Source organism: Rhamphochromis longiceps, linkage group LG9 (genome assembly GCF_057381845.1).
Source record: "Rhamphochromis longiceps isolate RC_006_pf linkage group LG9, R_longiceps_female_GT1.1, whole genome shotgun sequence".
Lineage (NCBI taxonomy): Eukaryota > Metazoa > Chordata > Actinopteri > Cichliformes > Cichlidae > Rhamphochromis > Rhamphochromis longiceps.
Window position 1 is genome coordinate 5,601,589 of NC_140565.1, and position 16,499 is coordinate 5,618,087.

At 41.8% G+C, this 16,499-nt stretch overlaps 1 long non-coding RNA gene across 2 annotated transcripts; it reads left to right on the forward strand.

Annotated features, from left to right (window-relative positions):
* Positions 1 to 8,092: 8,092 nt before the first annotated feature.
* Positions 8,093 to 11,109, forward strand: LOC146661579 (uncharacterized). Of its 2 annotated transcripts, XR_014913232.1 has the most exons (5): positions 8,093 to 8,372; positions 8,793 to 8,856; positions 9,233 to 9,385; positions 9,747 to 9,834; positions 10,424 to 11,109. It is a non-coding gene; the product is annotated as an uncharacterized LOC146661579 (long non-coding RNA). The 2 variants fall into 2 exon arrangements; XR_014913231.1 differs by lacking the exon at positions 8,093 to 8,372 and having other exon boundaries at positions 8,385 to 8,856.
* The last annotated feature ends 5,390 nt before the right edge of the window (positions 11,110 to 16,499 follow it).

A 16,499-nucleotide genomic window follows, 5' to 3' on the forward strand; every position in this document is an offset into this window, starting at 1 on the left:
ACATTTTTAGTCGTTACATATTAATTCTAATAATATATTTACCCTCTCAGGGCAGGCGTTGCCGATTTGCAACAACCTGATTACCCCACACACATATTTTATGAGTTTTTTTTACTCAGAAGTACCACTGCAGGACTTGGTTGTGCATTAGCAACAAAAAGTTTGATTTGAGCCTGAGGGTTAATCTATGAGTGTGTGTGTGTGTGTGTGTGTGTGTGTGTGTGTGTGTGTGTGTGTGTGTGTGTGTGTGTGTGTGTGTGTGTGTGTGTGTGTGTGTGTGTGTGTGGTATATTGATTCCACATATTTACTATGAGGAAAATATTGAAGGCTTTTACAGTGAATCGGAACTGTTTCCAAGCTGGTAAATGTTGACATAAAATCTTAATTATTGGCAGCCACAGCAGAAGAAAATTTAAATCTCTCCTTCAAAAGTCCAGCTATAAATCCCTGAGCTCTTTGGCAAACTGAGACTTGTTATTGCTGCAGTACCCCTGAAACCTCTACTTTGCACGGTGTACAGCATGTCAGAATAGATGATCCATCAATCAACATACTGCAACCAACGCGTCGCAGGTCATCCAAGAGTCTTTGATTTTTCTCTCACAGTCCCTTAGCCCCATCTATTGGATGCGATCCCCACAGGCTGTATTACAGAAATTCCAAACAACTCCTGTTCTTTGGGTAAAACTTAAGTTGCCATGTCTTTTGACGAGGGAATGAATCCATTTAATCATCTTTTTATCAATGTCTAAAACAGAGACATTTAAAAATCTATATAATTCATGTGAACTGTTAGTAGGCAAATAATAATAAGAGCCTTATATCAGAATTTATCATCTGTTTCCATCCTGTTCATCAGAGATGTCATTATAAGGTAAAGAATACTTGAAATGAAGATTTGGAAACTGAAATCCGAGCACACTGCTTGGCATAAATTGCAATGCAGCGCTCAGATTAACACAACACTATAATTTTTTACTGTCATGTAACATGTAGCTGTTGAAATTTAATAAAAGCATACTAGCTGCATGCACTAATTTTAAAGAGGCTGATAAAAATTCAGTGTCATTATATTTGGCTGTAAAATGAGAAAATGATGTGGTTTGTATTAAGCAAAACCCAGAAAAATAAAATGATCACAGATTAATTGGTTAATGGGAACATATGAAACTCCTGTCCAGGTAAACTGTTACCACTTTAATACAGTTTGTCTACAACTGTTTGTTAAGAAATAAATAAATTGTATTCATAAATTAATTTAAAATTTTAAATACTGTAAAAAAATTACAGTATCTGCATCATAGACAAAGAAAATCAGACATTGGCTCTTAAAGAGAACAGTGGTGCTTTATATAAAGCTTGTGTTTAGAGTATTTCTCTGTGTTAACAACGCAAAGGTTAAATAAAGAGTTGAAACAAGCTGATACTGTTAGACAACGTGGATTAAGATGGGATTTGCAACCTTAGAGCTACTGCCAGGGTAAAACAAGAAGCAAATCATGACTTTGTGAAGGATTCAAGCTGTGAATAGCAGTCCAGCTCCATTCAGCCGTCCACTAACGAGCTCTGCAACAATTTGGATTACATTTTTTTTGATTAATAAAGACAATTCGAACCACCACAACAATCACAGAAGGTAAAAGGGCGTTTACTTTGCACAAATACAGTCGAGGCTTTCATCAGGTTTCTTGCCACTGTTGTGGTCTGTAGATTACAGTGTTTGGATCCAAAACCCGAACACTTGTGGCAGACAGGACTCAACAACAAGTCCTTCTCTAAAAGGTATGATGACGTGATTGGCTTTGCCGCCGACCTTTTTCTTTCTTTTTCTTCTCACTTGGTTATTCTTTCATCAGTCAGCTTCGGAGATTTGATTGAGGAGGAGATCTCGCTGCAGTGTTTCGGTGCCGGTTCTCTTGTTGTTCAGTGAATGTTGGCCAGTTTTCAGTTTTTGAATTACAGCTGATTAAACTCAGAAATACAGGCTGTGCTGTGGTTTATCGTCTGTCTCACCAAAAAAAGCTTGTTTTTAAAGAGTTCAGTGACTTTTTATCCTTTACTACAAAGTTTTTTTTAACTTTTTAACTTCTTTTTATGTATCTGTCTCCCATTCACCGTGTGGTTAGCTCTCACACCATAACTGAAGGTGATCAAAGTCTTCTCCTTGGATAAGTGTCATTATTTTAAGCATTTTTGTGGAAAGTTTGAGTCCATGTGGAGGAAAACTTGTTTACATCTTCATCTCCCTCAATCAGAGGTTCAGACCAAACTTTCCTTGAACTGTCCATAATCGTAAAAACACGTTTCCTTCATGCTTGAATGGGTTGTCTGTGGGGCCGGGGGGCGCTGCTGCGCTGGGCCCCGGTCTGGATGGGCCTGGGCCCCCTTTCCCTGGCGGGTCGCGGAGTATGGGAGTGCCTACTGGGGTCAGCGGGGGAGCTGGCCCCAGGGAGGGGTCACCTGCCCCTCCCTTCCTTCCCTCCCCATCTCCAGCTGCCTCCCTCTTCCCGCTCCACCACAACCACCCACACATGCAGGGCCTTGGAGTAGGGGTATGTCACCAGGGTGCAGAGGAGGCTACCCCCCCCCCCCCCCCTTTCTGGCTGCCTCTGCCTCAATTTTATCCCACAACTTAGACATTCACATTACTCACACTCTCATTACACATACACTCAGCAAAAATATAAACGCAACACCTTTGTTACTGCTCCCATTCCCCATGGGATGGACGTAGAGACCTAAAATTCATTCCAGATACACAATATAACCATCCCTCCCAAACAGTGGTCACAAATCAGTCCAAATGTGTGGTAGTGGGCACATCTGCCATATTGAGATAATCCATCCCACCTCACAGGTGTGCCACATCAGGATGCTGATCTGACATCATGAGTAGTGCACAGGTGTACCTCAGACTGCCCACAACAAAAGGCCACCCTGGAATGTGCAGTTTTTTGCGCTATTGGGGGTCTGGGGACCCAGAACCGGTCAGTATCTGGTGTGACCACCATTTGCCTCATGCAGTGCAACACATCGTCGCATGGAGTCTATCAGATTGTCAATTGTGGCCTGTGGAATGTTGGTCCACTCCACTTCAATGGCTGTGCGAGGTTGTTGGATATTCGTGGGAACTGGTACACGCTGTCGTATACGCCGGTCAAGCACATCCCGAACATGCTCAATGGGTGACATGTCCGGTGAGTATGCTGGCCATGCAAGAACTGGGACATTCTCAGCTGCCATCTGCCCTGAACAATGTGAACCATGATTCATCCGTGAAGCGCACACCTCTCCAACGTGCCAGACGCCATCGAATGTGAGCATTTGCCCACACAAGTCTGTTACGGCGACGAGCTGGAGTCAGGTCAAGACCCCAATGAGGACGACGGGCATGCAGTTGAGCGTCCCTGAGACGGTTTCTGACAGTTTGTGCAGAAATTGTTTGGTTGTGCAAACCAATTGTTCCAGCAGCTGTCTGGGTGGCTGGTCTCAGACGATCTTGGAGGTGAACCTGCTGGATGTGGAGGTCCTGGGCTGGTGTGGTTACACGAGGTCTGCGGTTGTGAGGCCGGTTGGATGTGCTGCCATATTCTCTGAAACGCCTGTGGAGACGGCTTATGGTTGAGAAATGAACATTCAATGCACGGGCGACATTCCTGCTGTCAGCATGCCAATTGCACGCTCCCTCATTGCTTGTGGCATCTGTGGCATTTTGCTGTGAGACAAAACTGCACATTCCAGGGTGGCCTTTTGTTGTGGGCAGTCTGAGGTACACCTGTGCACTACTCATGATGTCAGATCAGCATCCTGATGTGGCACACCTGTGAGGTGGGATGGATTATCTCAATATGGCAGATGTGCCCACTACCATACATTTGGACTGATTTGTGACCACTGTTTGGGAGGGATGGTTATATTGTGTATCTGGAATGAATTTTAGGTCTCTACGTCCATCCCATGGGGAATGGGAGCAGTAACAAAGGTGTTGCGTTTATATTTTTGTTGAGTGTACATATAGGATCTTGGGGGTGGGCACGATACACGGAGTCCAAATTACCATCAGGGTGTACACTTCACCCCTGGCGTCGTTGCCCACCTCTCAATTTTAAATACACGTAGACACTGAGGGCTAGCAGGAGGGACTATGCGCTTACCTGCTGCTCTCTGGCAGGTAGCTCCATGCCCTCCTGGGTTTTAATTGCACCTTAGAACACACATGCATCAACACTACAATGAGCGGGTGGAGTGAGGTTTGGAGTCTTCTCTCACCCCCATTCTCTGCGACCTGCTGGAGCGGGGGGGCTAGGAGGAGGAGTTGGCCGTCCGACTGCGGTCTGGAGTGTGGGGCCTCCCTGCTGCTGCGGAGTCGGGGCGGTCTGCCTCTCCTCACCGCAGGGAAAAGGGTAACACCACCTGGGTCTGGGTGCAGTTTCCCCCTCCAGGGGCAAGGGTACCTAGACCCGGTTTGTAGAGTACGCTTGGGGAGTGTGATTGTGTGTACAGCGTCTCTTTATGTCTGTCTCCACGTTGGTTGAGTGTGGAGTAAGTGCATATGAGAGCATGAGGGTGGGAATGGATGTTTGTGTCTGTGTGTGCCTGTATGTCTGTGTCTATATGTCAGGTTGGGTATCAGACGCCACCTCTCTGTGGACATCTCAGGCCCTCCAAGGTTTGGAGGCCTATCTCCACCCACCACCACTTCCCCTGCCAGTGGCGGACTCCCTCAGGTGTCGGTGCGTTGGTGGTTCTTTGTGTCTGGGGGTGGGCGTCCGGGTACACACCGGCTCACTCCTTGGCGGCCGCTTATCTGGGCCTGGAGCCTGGGGTGGGGTGCCCCCGGCCTCTCGGCCTGGGGCTCGGTCACTCAGGCACGGCTGGCTGCCGGCGGAGCTCACGGGCGCGTCACTGCAACTCCCCCTGGCTTCTGCCCCGCGGCTGCTGAGTGAGCCCTCATCTGGGACTCTCCTCAGCTCTTTCTGGGACAGTGGCGCGGCTGCCCCTCTGTTGGTCTTCCTTGGTCTCTTGTGTTCTGAGGGCCTCTGGATGTCTGGAGTTTTGATCTCCTCCATACCTGCTTCATACCCTGGGGGACGGGGCTGTGGCCCCCCCACACTCCCTAGCAGATCGTTACATGGAGAAACCTTTGGAATACAAGCATGCTGATCCACACAGGTATGCACACAGGTGTACACACGGGTATTCACAGACGCGGACTACAGCTTTCTTGGCTGCTGCCTCAAAGCACATTGTGCGCTGTCTATCTTGCGTACTGCACAATATCGTTTATTATTTAGTATCTACTGATATCTACTGCTAGCTAGTTTATTGTGATGGTGCCGTTTTTTTTATTATGTTGCTCTTTGTTGTTTGCTTTCTCTTCTGTTTTTTTCTCCATACAGGTGACCCAGGTGTTTTTTTTTTGTTTTTTTTTCTTTCTTTCTTCCCCCCCTTCTCACCGTCTCTTCTCCCCTTTGGTTTTCTTTCTCTCCCTCTCTTTCTTTCATTCTTTCTCCCTGTCCTGTCCCCCAGTCATGTCTGTCCCATTTGTAGCAACTGAAAATAAAATAAATTCATAATTATAATAAATGTCAATCAAATGGACCAATATGGCAAGGCCATGATGATCCACTTGGTAAAATAAATCCGCTTGGCATCTTTCTTGGCCTTAAGACAATTCTGATGTCTAAAGATCCAAACGGGACACAAAAAAAAAAAAAAAAAAAGAATGGGTTGTCTGTGCATACTGGGGCTTCCTCCCACATTCTGGAGACATGCATGTTGGGTTAATTGGTGAGTCTAATTTGACCGTGATTGTGATTGTGTTTGTGAAAAGTCATTTCACTATCCAAGGTCTACAGCACCTTTGACCCAATGACAGGTGGGATAGGCTCTAGCCCACCTGCCACCCTAAAGAGGATATGCAATTATCTTACATACACTTAAGTCCTTTTGCTTCTGTTCTGTTGCAGCCTTGGATAAAACCTTATTCACGGTTCCTTTTATTCAGATTATAACCTCTTTCTTCAGGTCTGTGATGTTATTGAGTCAGTGAAACATTATAAACTTCTTTCAGTCTGTCTGCAATTATTTCCAGCGAGTCTCCTCTTGGGTCTACTGAAAGGCAGTGTTTGGGCTGGACCTGTCTCTCTGTGGTGATGATCCACTGAAAGCACTCCTTTGTTGGGACTTATAAAATGTCTACAGTTGCATGTTTGACAGCCCCCGTGCTCATCTGTATCAGTGTCCTGGGGGGAATGGAGCCTATCCCAGCTACCATATGGCCAGAGGAACACCCTGGACAGGCCGCCAATCTGATGCAGGGTAACACAGAATTAAATGTCCAACAATAGCAATGATAATATGCTTCATAAATGTTGTTACACATACTTCAGTAACGGGCACCGGAATTTCAGGAGTTCCCAGTGTGAAGCATGGTGGAGAACCTGCCACTGGTGATATTAGTGGCCACTTAACCAGAATTAACCAGCATACCTACCACAACATCCCGCAGCAAAAATTTGTCCCATCTGTTGTTTTCTTTCCAGCTGGATAGCAAGCCCAAACACTCCTCCAGGCTCTGTAAGGGAATGATGATGTGTTGCCCTGGACAACCCACAATCAGTTGACCCAGTACCAACTGGGATGATTAGAAATGAGCTGCAGTGCATGGCAACACCACTGTAAGTGCTTGAAAAATGTTGCATTCAGTGTCATATTCAGATTAAGATCAAATTACACATGTGTTACCAACATTCATGGAAACAGAAGTACTTGTGGTAAACAGTAGTTATACAATCGACTTTCAGTAGAAGCAAATGTCAGGGGGAAAAAGTCATTTACTTATTTTTGCTTGTCACAGTCTTTGCTTCAAACAGGTCTTCATATTGTTAAAGCCTTCACAAAGTATTAGGCACATTATAAGTTACTGTCAAGTCTTCCACCCCCTCTTTTCTTTCTATGCAGAGTTGAATATGCAGATGAGACTGTCCACTTACTGTGGCTGTAGCAGTTCATTTTACCGATTAGACTGATAAAAATTTAGCACTGCATCCCAAGAACACACCATAAAGATTTTATTTGACACTTGCAAGGTGAATTTATAAACATGTATAGCACCAGTAACAGCCTCCAGTACACCTTTTCAATTACAGCTCACCGTTTAATGACACTGCAACGTAACTGCCATAAAGTACTAAGCATAATTGTTAAGCATGAATTAGAAAGTTGTGGTGTTGCTGTAAAAATGTGTTTGCCCTTCTTCCACAGAATGCAGCAATGCTGCGGTCGTCACATGGCACTGACACACCATTTTAAATATGGCTGAAACAGGTTTATTTCATGTCTTTTTTTAAGGTTGTCACTTGTTTTCTGGTTTGCCATCATCTGCACAAATATTACTCTTTTACAATTCGAGCCTATAGCGAGGCCTCGGGCTAAATTGCTGTGCCACAGCTTGTGACAAGCTAAGGACAGCAGCTCATCACAACTGCTTTCTTTTCTAAATTATACTTTCTATGCTTGGTATAGAGTTTAAAAATGATACTTTTATACTACACAGTGCTGTGAAAAGTGCACAGTGCTCCTGAGTTTACATTTTTTCATATAATTGTCACACTTCATTCATTCAGATCATAAAGCAAATTTTAATATTAGAGAAAAAACAATAAGATAAGATTTCAATTTGTATTTTTTAAAGGGGAAAAGCTCTCCAAACCTAGCTGGGCCTATGCAAAAGTGTATACTGTATACTTTAGCAAAACTGTCTATTACAATTGACACTGTTTGAGAGTTCTGGAGGCATTTTGCCAAATGAATGCCAATGTGAAAAGTCCTGAAAGTCTTTTTTGGAGCAAGCATTTGTAAACGACTAAAGAAAGACTTCAGCTTCTCTAACAGGGTACACAGGGAGAGCAGTTAGCCAGCTGAATCAATATTACAGCTTTACACCTCAGGAGCATAGGGAGGAGAGCTGCAGAAGGAGTGATGAGCAACAGAAGGAGGAGGAGGAAGAGGAGGAGGTGGTGATTCATCAGAAGCAGATCCTTTCCTGGCTTGGATGGCTTTTAAGGACTTCCCTCTGCACTGAAAAAAAGGGACTGGCCATCTCTTGGATTTATGTAAGCATCTTGCATGTATTTAACACAATTGCCTCATGTTTTAAAGATAAATGTAACTATATAGTGTAAAAACTACATGATATGCAGAAAGGGTGTATTAAATTGTTCATATCATGTTCAGGTGAAGTAAGTCAATAAGATAGCAACGTTAAATCTCGTGAAACCACGCGTGATTTCATCTCGCGGGCTTTGGATCGTGGTTTAAAAAATGCATCCATCTCAGTCAAGTCGAGCAGCCAACTCTACGTTTTTTGGTATGTCTTGATTTTTTGAATTAATATTTACCATATTTCAGCCAAATGTAGTTAAACGTCTAAAGTGCCGCCATGTAACATGCTAAAAAAGAGCCGTTAGCTTATTTGCTGTTTTATCTGTTATCAAAGAATTGGCGCTTTTTCATTTGAATTTGTCTTTGGCACAAGAGCCGTAATATCACATTAAACCTAATTACGAGGCACTCATAACATAATTTGGTTTTCTGTGTGAATAGATTTGTCAACTGACTCTTCAGTTACATTGTGTATTTACTGCACCGTGGTGTTAGTGAGATTTTGGACATTGAACAGCTTTAGCTAATATCATCAGCGGTATTATGCTAGCTTACATCCCTACCCCTCCTGCCCTCACCTGCTGTCCTTTTGTTTTTGTTTTTGTTTTTGTTGATGCACATTGAGAGACCACATCTATTCTGCATTTCACCAGGAGTCAGCTGATGGATTGTGGGTTCAAGGTGTTATGGTAAGAAAGTATATTCTATTTTCGCTTAAGGTTTCTGTAACTTAATTATAATAGGTTTTTTATAATTATTAGGTGCATGCATACTCAAATAGACCACCCTATTAATACAACTGAGAAATCCAAAATCTGCCATAGGTTTAACTTATACCTGTATGTATTGTCAGAAAGGTGATTACTGGACTCACATTAATGCACACTTGAACTAAAATGAGGTTGTAACTTGTGGGTTCTTGGGTTGCAAATCAGAAATAAACATCTTTGGATTTTTTTAATCCCATAAGATCTGGAAACACAGTTTTTATTCAACAAAACATTACTGATTATTAACCAAGCACAGTGCCTGCTGTTATTTCAAAATAATTTTATGTCATTTCAGATGAAATGCAGCATTCCAGTGCATCCCAACCATGCCTTTACAGTCAAGGTTTCTGACGGAGCTGAGTTTCTCTCTGACAGTCTGCTGAAAGTGTTTGCAAAGTGATCGGGGGAACAGGGCACAAAGCTAAAGGATGTAGCTGCCATGATGACAGTAAGAACTTTAAAATTCTTTAACTACAAAGTGTATATGTATTGCATTAGGTCAGTAAAAGATTTTTATGCTGCATCCATTGAAACAGTCAACTATTACCTGTGAGTACTGATTCCACCGAAAGGATGCCATAATTTTCGTCATGCATTTACTGGCCCACTGAGAAAAATTGATCTTTTTAAAAAAATAAATGTTCTGGAAACTATATATCCATAAAGTTGATGTCAAACAGGAACTTTTGATATTGCTTTGTAGATGCTGGTGTTGCATGTTGACTGGTTTAAGTTTTGGTCTGGGATCATTTTCTTCTGTGCTACTGAAAAGTTCACAAATCTCTGTTTTCTTTGTTATAATACTTTAGGATGACATTAATGCTCAAAGGGAGTCTCATCAAAGTGCTCCGCATCTGTGTGAAAGACAATTGCAACATCTTGGTGCAGGAGTTCATGGTGAGTGTTTTATGAGTAGATTGTGGCTTTGCAACATTTAAAAATGCATTTAGTTATCCACTTGATCCTCATTGGACCAGTTAGGACCAGTAGTCCTCTTTAATAATTTGAAGTTCACATGAGGCCTGGTAGTGAACTCAGCCGCCGGCCCTTGAGGCCCCACCCCTACCCCTGTATTAGGGGTCACATCAGTGTGAAAAAACTTTAAATTTGTCATTCTAGTGAACAAAGGAAAATCCCACCAATATTTACATTAGCTTTTGTTTGAAAAAAAAAAAAAGACCAACAGCTAACCAAATTGTGGGGCTGAAAGTCTAAATTCTAACATCTTCTGAGTGACAAAACCTGGATTTCTGATGGGCCGGTGTCTTTCTAAGAAAAACTAATGTAAAGCATTTGAAATTATGTTTTTCACCCTCTCTTAGAAACTCTGTTAGACCATGAATGGCAGCATGGCAGGCCACTCTTTGGCTATAGCTATTTACTATGTTGCTTGCATTGGTTTAAATTACTCTAACATTAGAACTGGTAGATTCAAAAGAGATGAGTTTAAAAAGGAATCTTAAAGAAATGTTTTGTGTTTAACCAGGACTTGACTGAGGCCACTGCACAGATTGAGAAAACCACAATGAACATCTGTCTCCAGAGGATGCACCAGGCAATGACTTTTCTGACGTTGGCATCATCATCGAGGGTATAGTAGTTCTTCAAGATCTGGATAACGTGACCTTTGCAGTAGCCATGCTGTTTGGACCTTTTTTATTCCTTCAATATGAGTTACCCATCACAACTCTGCTACACTTTTGAGGTGATTCAAAGGGTGGTAATGGAGTTGGAAGCAACTCAGCTCTCAAGAAAAGCTCACAACTAAGACAAAACTGCTCCTGCAACGAAGCTCACTGTTATGCATGTGAGGTGACCAGCTCTAGGTGAGAAGACATTTAAATCTCACACTTGTTCTGCTGCATTTTTGAAGCTCAATTCCAGGAACAGATCGCAGGGTTCATTTTTATATACACTGCAACTGCCATGAGGACGAGCCGTTTTTTTGTTGTTGTTGTTGTTTGTTTTTCCTTTTGCTCTGTACAAGTTCTCTGTCTGTTTGGCAGCATTTTTAAATTTCTCTTTGTATTTTTTCTTTCTTTTACTAGTGAAGAGATGTAGCATGAACAGTTATGCAGTCTAAATATCCCATATGGGCCGTGTGAAATGGTATTTTCAGTTTCATTCAGTTGAAGTAAGGAACGTTGAATATTTCTAAGTGTGCTGTTTTGAACCAAGATGTCACAGTATGATCAGTGCCGTAATTTTTGACAGTCACTGTATCAATGTTATTTTTGCATCTCTTGAATAAAGGTTTTGACCTGCAAGTGCTAATTTCTTTAGTTATTGGGGTAAAATGGGTAATGTTAATAGGAAGGTGTTTGCCAATTCAGTAACCTAATTTAATGTTAATGGAAACTAACATTACCTCAAATTGTTTAGTTATAATTGTTGTTTAACTGAATCTTGACGTTAGAGGCCTTAAATAGAATGTTTTGTATTGTTCTTTCCCAACATTTTTCAAAAGAAAGAGTCTAATTTCTTTGCTGTGATTGATTCCAGAGAACACGGAAGAACTGACATTATTTAACTGTTGGTTTATATAGATTCAGTAGTGGAGTAATGTCAGTTTAATTCTTTACCTACTGTCAATGCAGTGAAATTAGACATTTTGTTTTGAAAGGTTACTGGTGGATGCCAGCAACCATCTTGGAAGAGAACAATATAATCTGTTATAAGGCCTCCATTTGAAAATTGTGTATTTGATACTAGAATATAATAGCAAAATGTAATTTGAAGATAACATGTAGTATTTAAGTGACCAAGTAGTATTGGGTAAAAGTTATTGAATGGTGTTGGGATAAAGTGAGAAAATTGTGAAGGATTAAAATATTTCAAGAGCTCAAATTACTTCATCAAAACATGTTTAAGTCACATTTTATCAACACAAATTGCACAGGTTTATTGAACATGAATAAATTGTGTTAATTTAACTCAATTGTTTAAGTTGCTGCCAAAGCAAAACATCTGTGTGCAACAAATGTCCACCATTGAATTAAGTAAATCCAACAACATATTTTTTTCAGTGTGCTCTGCTGGTTGAGAAAGCACAGCAGCTGTCTGTGCTATAACCTCCTATCATGAGCTATGTTTTGTATGTGTGTGTGTGTGTGTGTGTGTGTGTGTGTGTGTGTGTGTGTGTGTGTGTGTGTGTGTGTGTGTGTGTGTGTGTGTGTGTGTGTGACAGCCACCTTCACAGTTGTCTCCACTATGATGAAAACTGCTCACTTCAGCATTTGTTAGTGAAGCAGAAAAGTTCTATGGAGCACCTGAAAATGTTTAAAGTTGGGTTAACACCAGCTTTCTCCTCAGTGTTTTATAATTACCGTGTGCCAATGAAACGTAGCTGTGAAGATAAAAATCCATTAGATCTACCTTAACAATTCACTTACCAGCATTTTTTTCCCAGCCTATAATCTAGTGGAAGCTGTTTCTAAGGTAATGAGCTCCTGTTGTGCCTGGATGAAATCCTGGTCGCAGTCGGGCCTTCCCTGCACAGTCTGTACTAGAGCTTTGCTATTTTCTCTTGCTTATTTTGGCTCATATCATGCAAAGGTCTTGAGGCACCCCTCATTTATTTACATTTTGCTTCCAGGGAGGCAGACTTTCGTGTAATTTCCTGTCATTTTTTTGTTTGTTTGTTTGTTTGATTGATTGATTGGTTTTTGCTTTTTTTGCATTTTTCATTCATTTTCAATCATGTCCTCATACCTGACCATTTTCAGATAATTTATTTATGGTTTGTTAAGCCACTTAGCACAGACGTTTGAATCGGTCAAAAAAAGTGCCTGACTTGAGTACTCAATTAATCCCAGCCATCTCTCTCCACAAAACAGACAACTCAGCAAAGAAGCAAGTTTTTAATTCTGTTTTGGCACTAGCCTGTCCCGAAATCTTAGCTAAAGCTATGAAAAATATTACAAATAACACCTTTCGACAAGATTCCCAAAGAGCTATTGGCCAGAAATCATCTGGTGTGCAGTGTGTCCATAAAAAAATTTGAGAAAACTAGATATAGGATTAAAAAGAAGTGGCAGGCCTAAAAAAAGAAAAATCAGCAGCAGATGAACACTATCTGACAGAAAAAAAATCCAGTAAAGACCTGACACAGGACCTGAAATATGCACCTAAACTTTCAATCAATATAGCTAGTGTTCACCAAAGGCTCATCAGAAATTGTGTTAGTAGAAAGGTGGGTGTCATTCTTATGGAAGGAAAATACAGAGAAAAGGCTGAGGGCTGCAAAGGGGAAAAATTGTAGCAACAGGAAGAAAAAATTCAAATTTTACATTTTTAGTTCAAATGGTTTTCAGTATGTATGGAGGAGGTCAGGAGAGAGGTAAAACCCAGAGAAAGCTCTATCATGGTTTAGGACTGCATTTCTGGGACTGCTGATAGAGATATGGTCAAAATGAATAAAATTATGAATGAAGAAAAGTACAATCAGCTTCTGATTACCTAGAACAGCGGTCCCCAACCCCCGGGCCACGGACCGGTATCGGTCTGTGAGTTGATTGGTACCGGGCTGCGGGAGTTGAGGCTCAGGTGTGAAATTAATGGTTTTCAGGGTTTTTATCATTATTTTTCATCATTTTTATCTTTAACTCGGTTTCCCTGGGTCTTTTCCCGTGTGTTATGAATAACTCTTCTTCTTTTTTGGTACTGGTACTGGTTTTATTTTGTTGCATTTATCTGCAACACCTTAAAGGCCGGTCCATGAAAATATTGTTGGACATAAACCGGTCCGTGGCACAAAAAAGGACCGCTGACCCTAGAAAGCATCTCATTGGCAATGGCTTCATTTTATACTTGGTTTTACTGTATTTACCTCACACTATAACCAGGTTAAAACTTCATTTTATTTTATTTTATAACAGTATAGTACTCTGTTTTTGGTAACCATTGTCCTTGATGTAAATATGTAAAAATAGTGTATGTTTCTGTTCTGTGTCTTGTGTACTGTTTGTTTGTATATGTGTCTTTCTTGCTGCTGTTACACCCAATTTTTCCCTTGTGGGACAATTAAAGGATACTTTTCTATTCTGTATTGTTAGTGCTCTGTGTCTTTCAATACCTGGATTGAAAGACACAGAGTGGATCTTTGTCAGTCATGGATTAGTCTCCCCAGAGACTGGAACAAAAGGCAGCCAACATTTAAAAAAAAAAGCTTTGGAATATCCTTCAAGAAGCCCGAAGAACCATTTCTGAAGACTACATATATTGTGGATGTGTGTCTTTCAGTCGATGTGTGGGATATTTTGTATAGATATGGCAGCCATTTTTGGATCTGAGCTACTCTGAGTGAACAAATGCAAATGTGCAATGGGTGGTTTGGACAACAAAAGCAGGAGGAGAATCGAGCTGACGACCTGTGAAAATCTCAGCAGAAAATAAAAAAGTCAGTAATTCTGGGAGGTTTTAGGTTCAGGGGATTTACGCAAATTTGCGCAGGGTTAGTAAATCTACTGTTCAAAATGACAACAAAGTAGCCAAAGAGAGTTGTTGAGTTAGAGAGCTGTGTTGACAAATAAAGGCGGTCATACCAAATATTAACTTTCAAGTGTGTCACACCTGTACAAAACACTGTGACCCAGTGTTTTGAGTTTTATTGTATTTGGTTTTTCGTTGTTTATGTTTTGCTTCATTTAGTCATCGTTAGCTCCTTGGTTGCTCAGGTATAGCTCCTTGTTATTAGAGCCTTTTGTGTCATGGTCTGGGTGGGTACCTATAGGTTTCCAACAGTGGCCCTCCTCCTTTTGGGTGGAGATCGGTTGCTCCTCCCTGACTGACCACCTGTGGGCAATTATTCCAGCAGCATATAAGACCTGTGCACTCAATCAGTCACCTGATTGAGCACCACGGACTATCCCATGTTAGTCAGTGGTGTGTTTTTGCTCTGTCCAGATCCTGTGTGAAAACTTACCTGCTTTTTCCTGTCTCCAGAGTTGGCTCCTGGAGTGGGGTTCTCGCCTCAGTCACCCCCGCTTTTCTGGACCTGGGCCACCAGCTGCTAGTACAGCATTGCCAACTAGCCCGCCTCTCACCTGCCTGCCTCCCCGCGCCTCGACCTCATCTGGGCCCTGCGCCCCACCTGTCCCCTTCACCTGAAACCAATGCCCCAGACTGCAGGTTTCCCCAATCTTATAAACAGTACATATGCATAATGATTTAAACCAGCCCACTGAAGGAATGCCCCGGTCTCTTCATATCATTTTCCCAGCCCAGCTTCCACCTCCCCACTGCCACAGCTGACCCACTGTATTCTAGAGCTGTCTAGTTTTCCTTTAGTTGCCTTAGTTTTGACAGCGCGCCCACTAGTGTAGTGGCTTCATTTTAATTAGGCTTGTGTGTTTAATTGTGGGGAAAAAATAAACTTTTTTGTTCACTCACTGTCTCGCTTTCGGTTTGGATCTTGCACTTGTGTCCATCATTTTACCTCGTGCCGCTGGGCCGTGACACTTTTGTGTCTTCACCCCCAGTGGTTTAGTCTCTTTTGTTGGTTCGTGTGTCTAACCTGTCATGTTTCATGTCTGTGTGCTTCACGTTACCAAGTTCGTGTCATGTCTGCGTCTGGTCATGTTTATGTTAATTTCTTGTGTTGGTATTATTAGTTAGGATTCAGTTGAGTTTTATTCTAGTTCCGTTACTCCTATAACTTATAATTTATAAATCTCTCTTTGTGCTCCATGTTATCTCTCCAGTTCCCATTTTCCTTCTGCATGTTCTACAATGTTCATGCTCCTCGTCAGTCCACCACGTTGAGTCCACATTTTAGTCTGAAGCTCGTGTCATGTCAGTGTCTCGCTTTGTTTCCTGTTTTATTTTGAAAGTCTTGTCTCTATTTTCATTTTTAGTGTTACTTTTCCCTGTGGTGTCATGATGTTCATTTGTGTCACTATTGGTTTCCACTTTTAGTCTGTATGTTTTCATTCTGTCTCTGTCAGGTCGTCTGTGTTACCTCCCTCCCTCTTGTCATAGTGGTCATAGTTACTCTTGTCACAGTTTTCATAGTTTTCCCAGTTTACGTTCTAGTTTAGTTTTCACCACTGTCCTTGTTACTTTGTTTTGCTTTCTTGTAATCAGCCATAATAAAGGCTTGTTTTCCATTTGAAACTCCGCCTCCCTTTGTGTCTGCATTTGGGTCCACAATTCACACCACACCGGCGTACCAAGCCGTGACATCAATAACCTACATTTCTCATTTTCTCAGCAACATATAAAGAAATCAGAGGTGATGTCTTATTCCTCCACATTCATCCAGTCTGCTTGACTGGCTTGACCGGCCAGAGACCAAACTACCAACCTACCTCCTGAGCTACAGCCATCCAATAAGTGTAACTACACCGTGTATACATACCGTATATTTGTGACCATAAGGCGCACGGGATTATAAGGCGCACTGTCGACAAACGGGTCTGTTTTCATACATAAGGTGCACCAGATTATAAAGTGCATTAAACGAAACAAAACAGTCAGATAAGTCAAACTTTACTCAACTCATTCCTCCTGCTTCCTCCACTTCCGTACCATTGATTCATTAATGTTGAAGTCTCTGGTAGCTG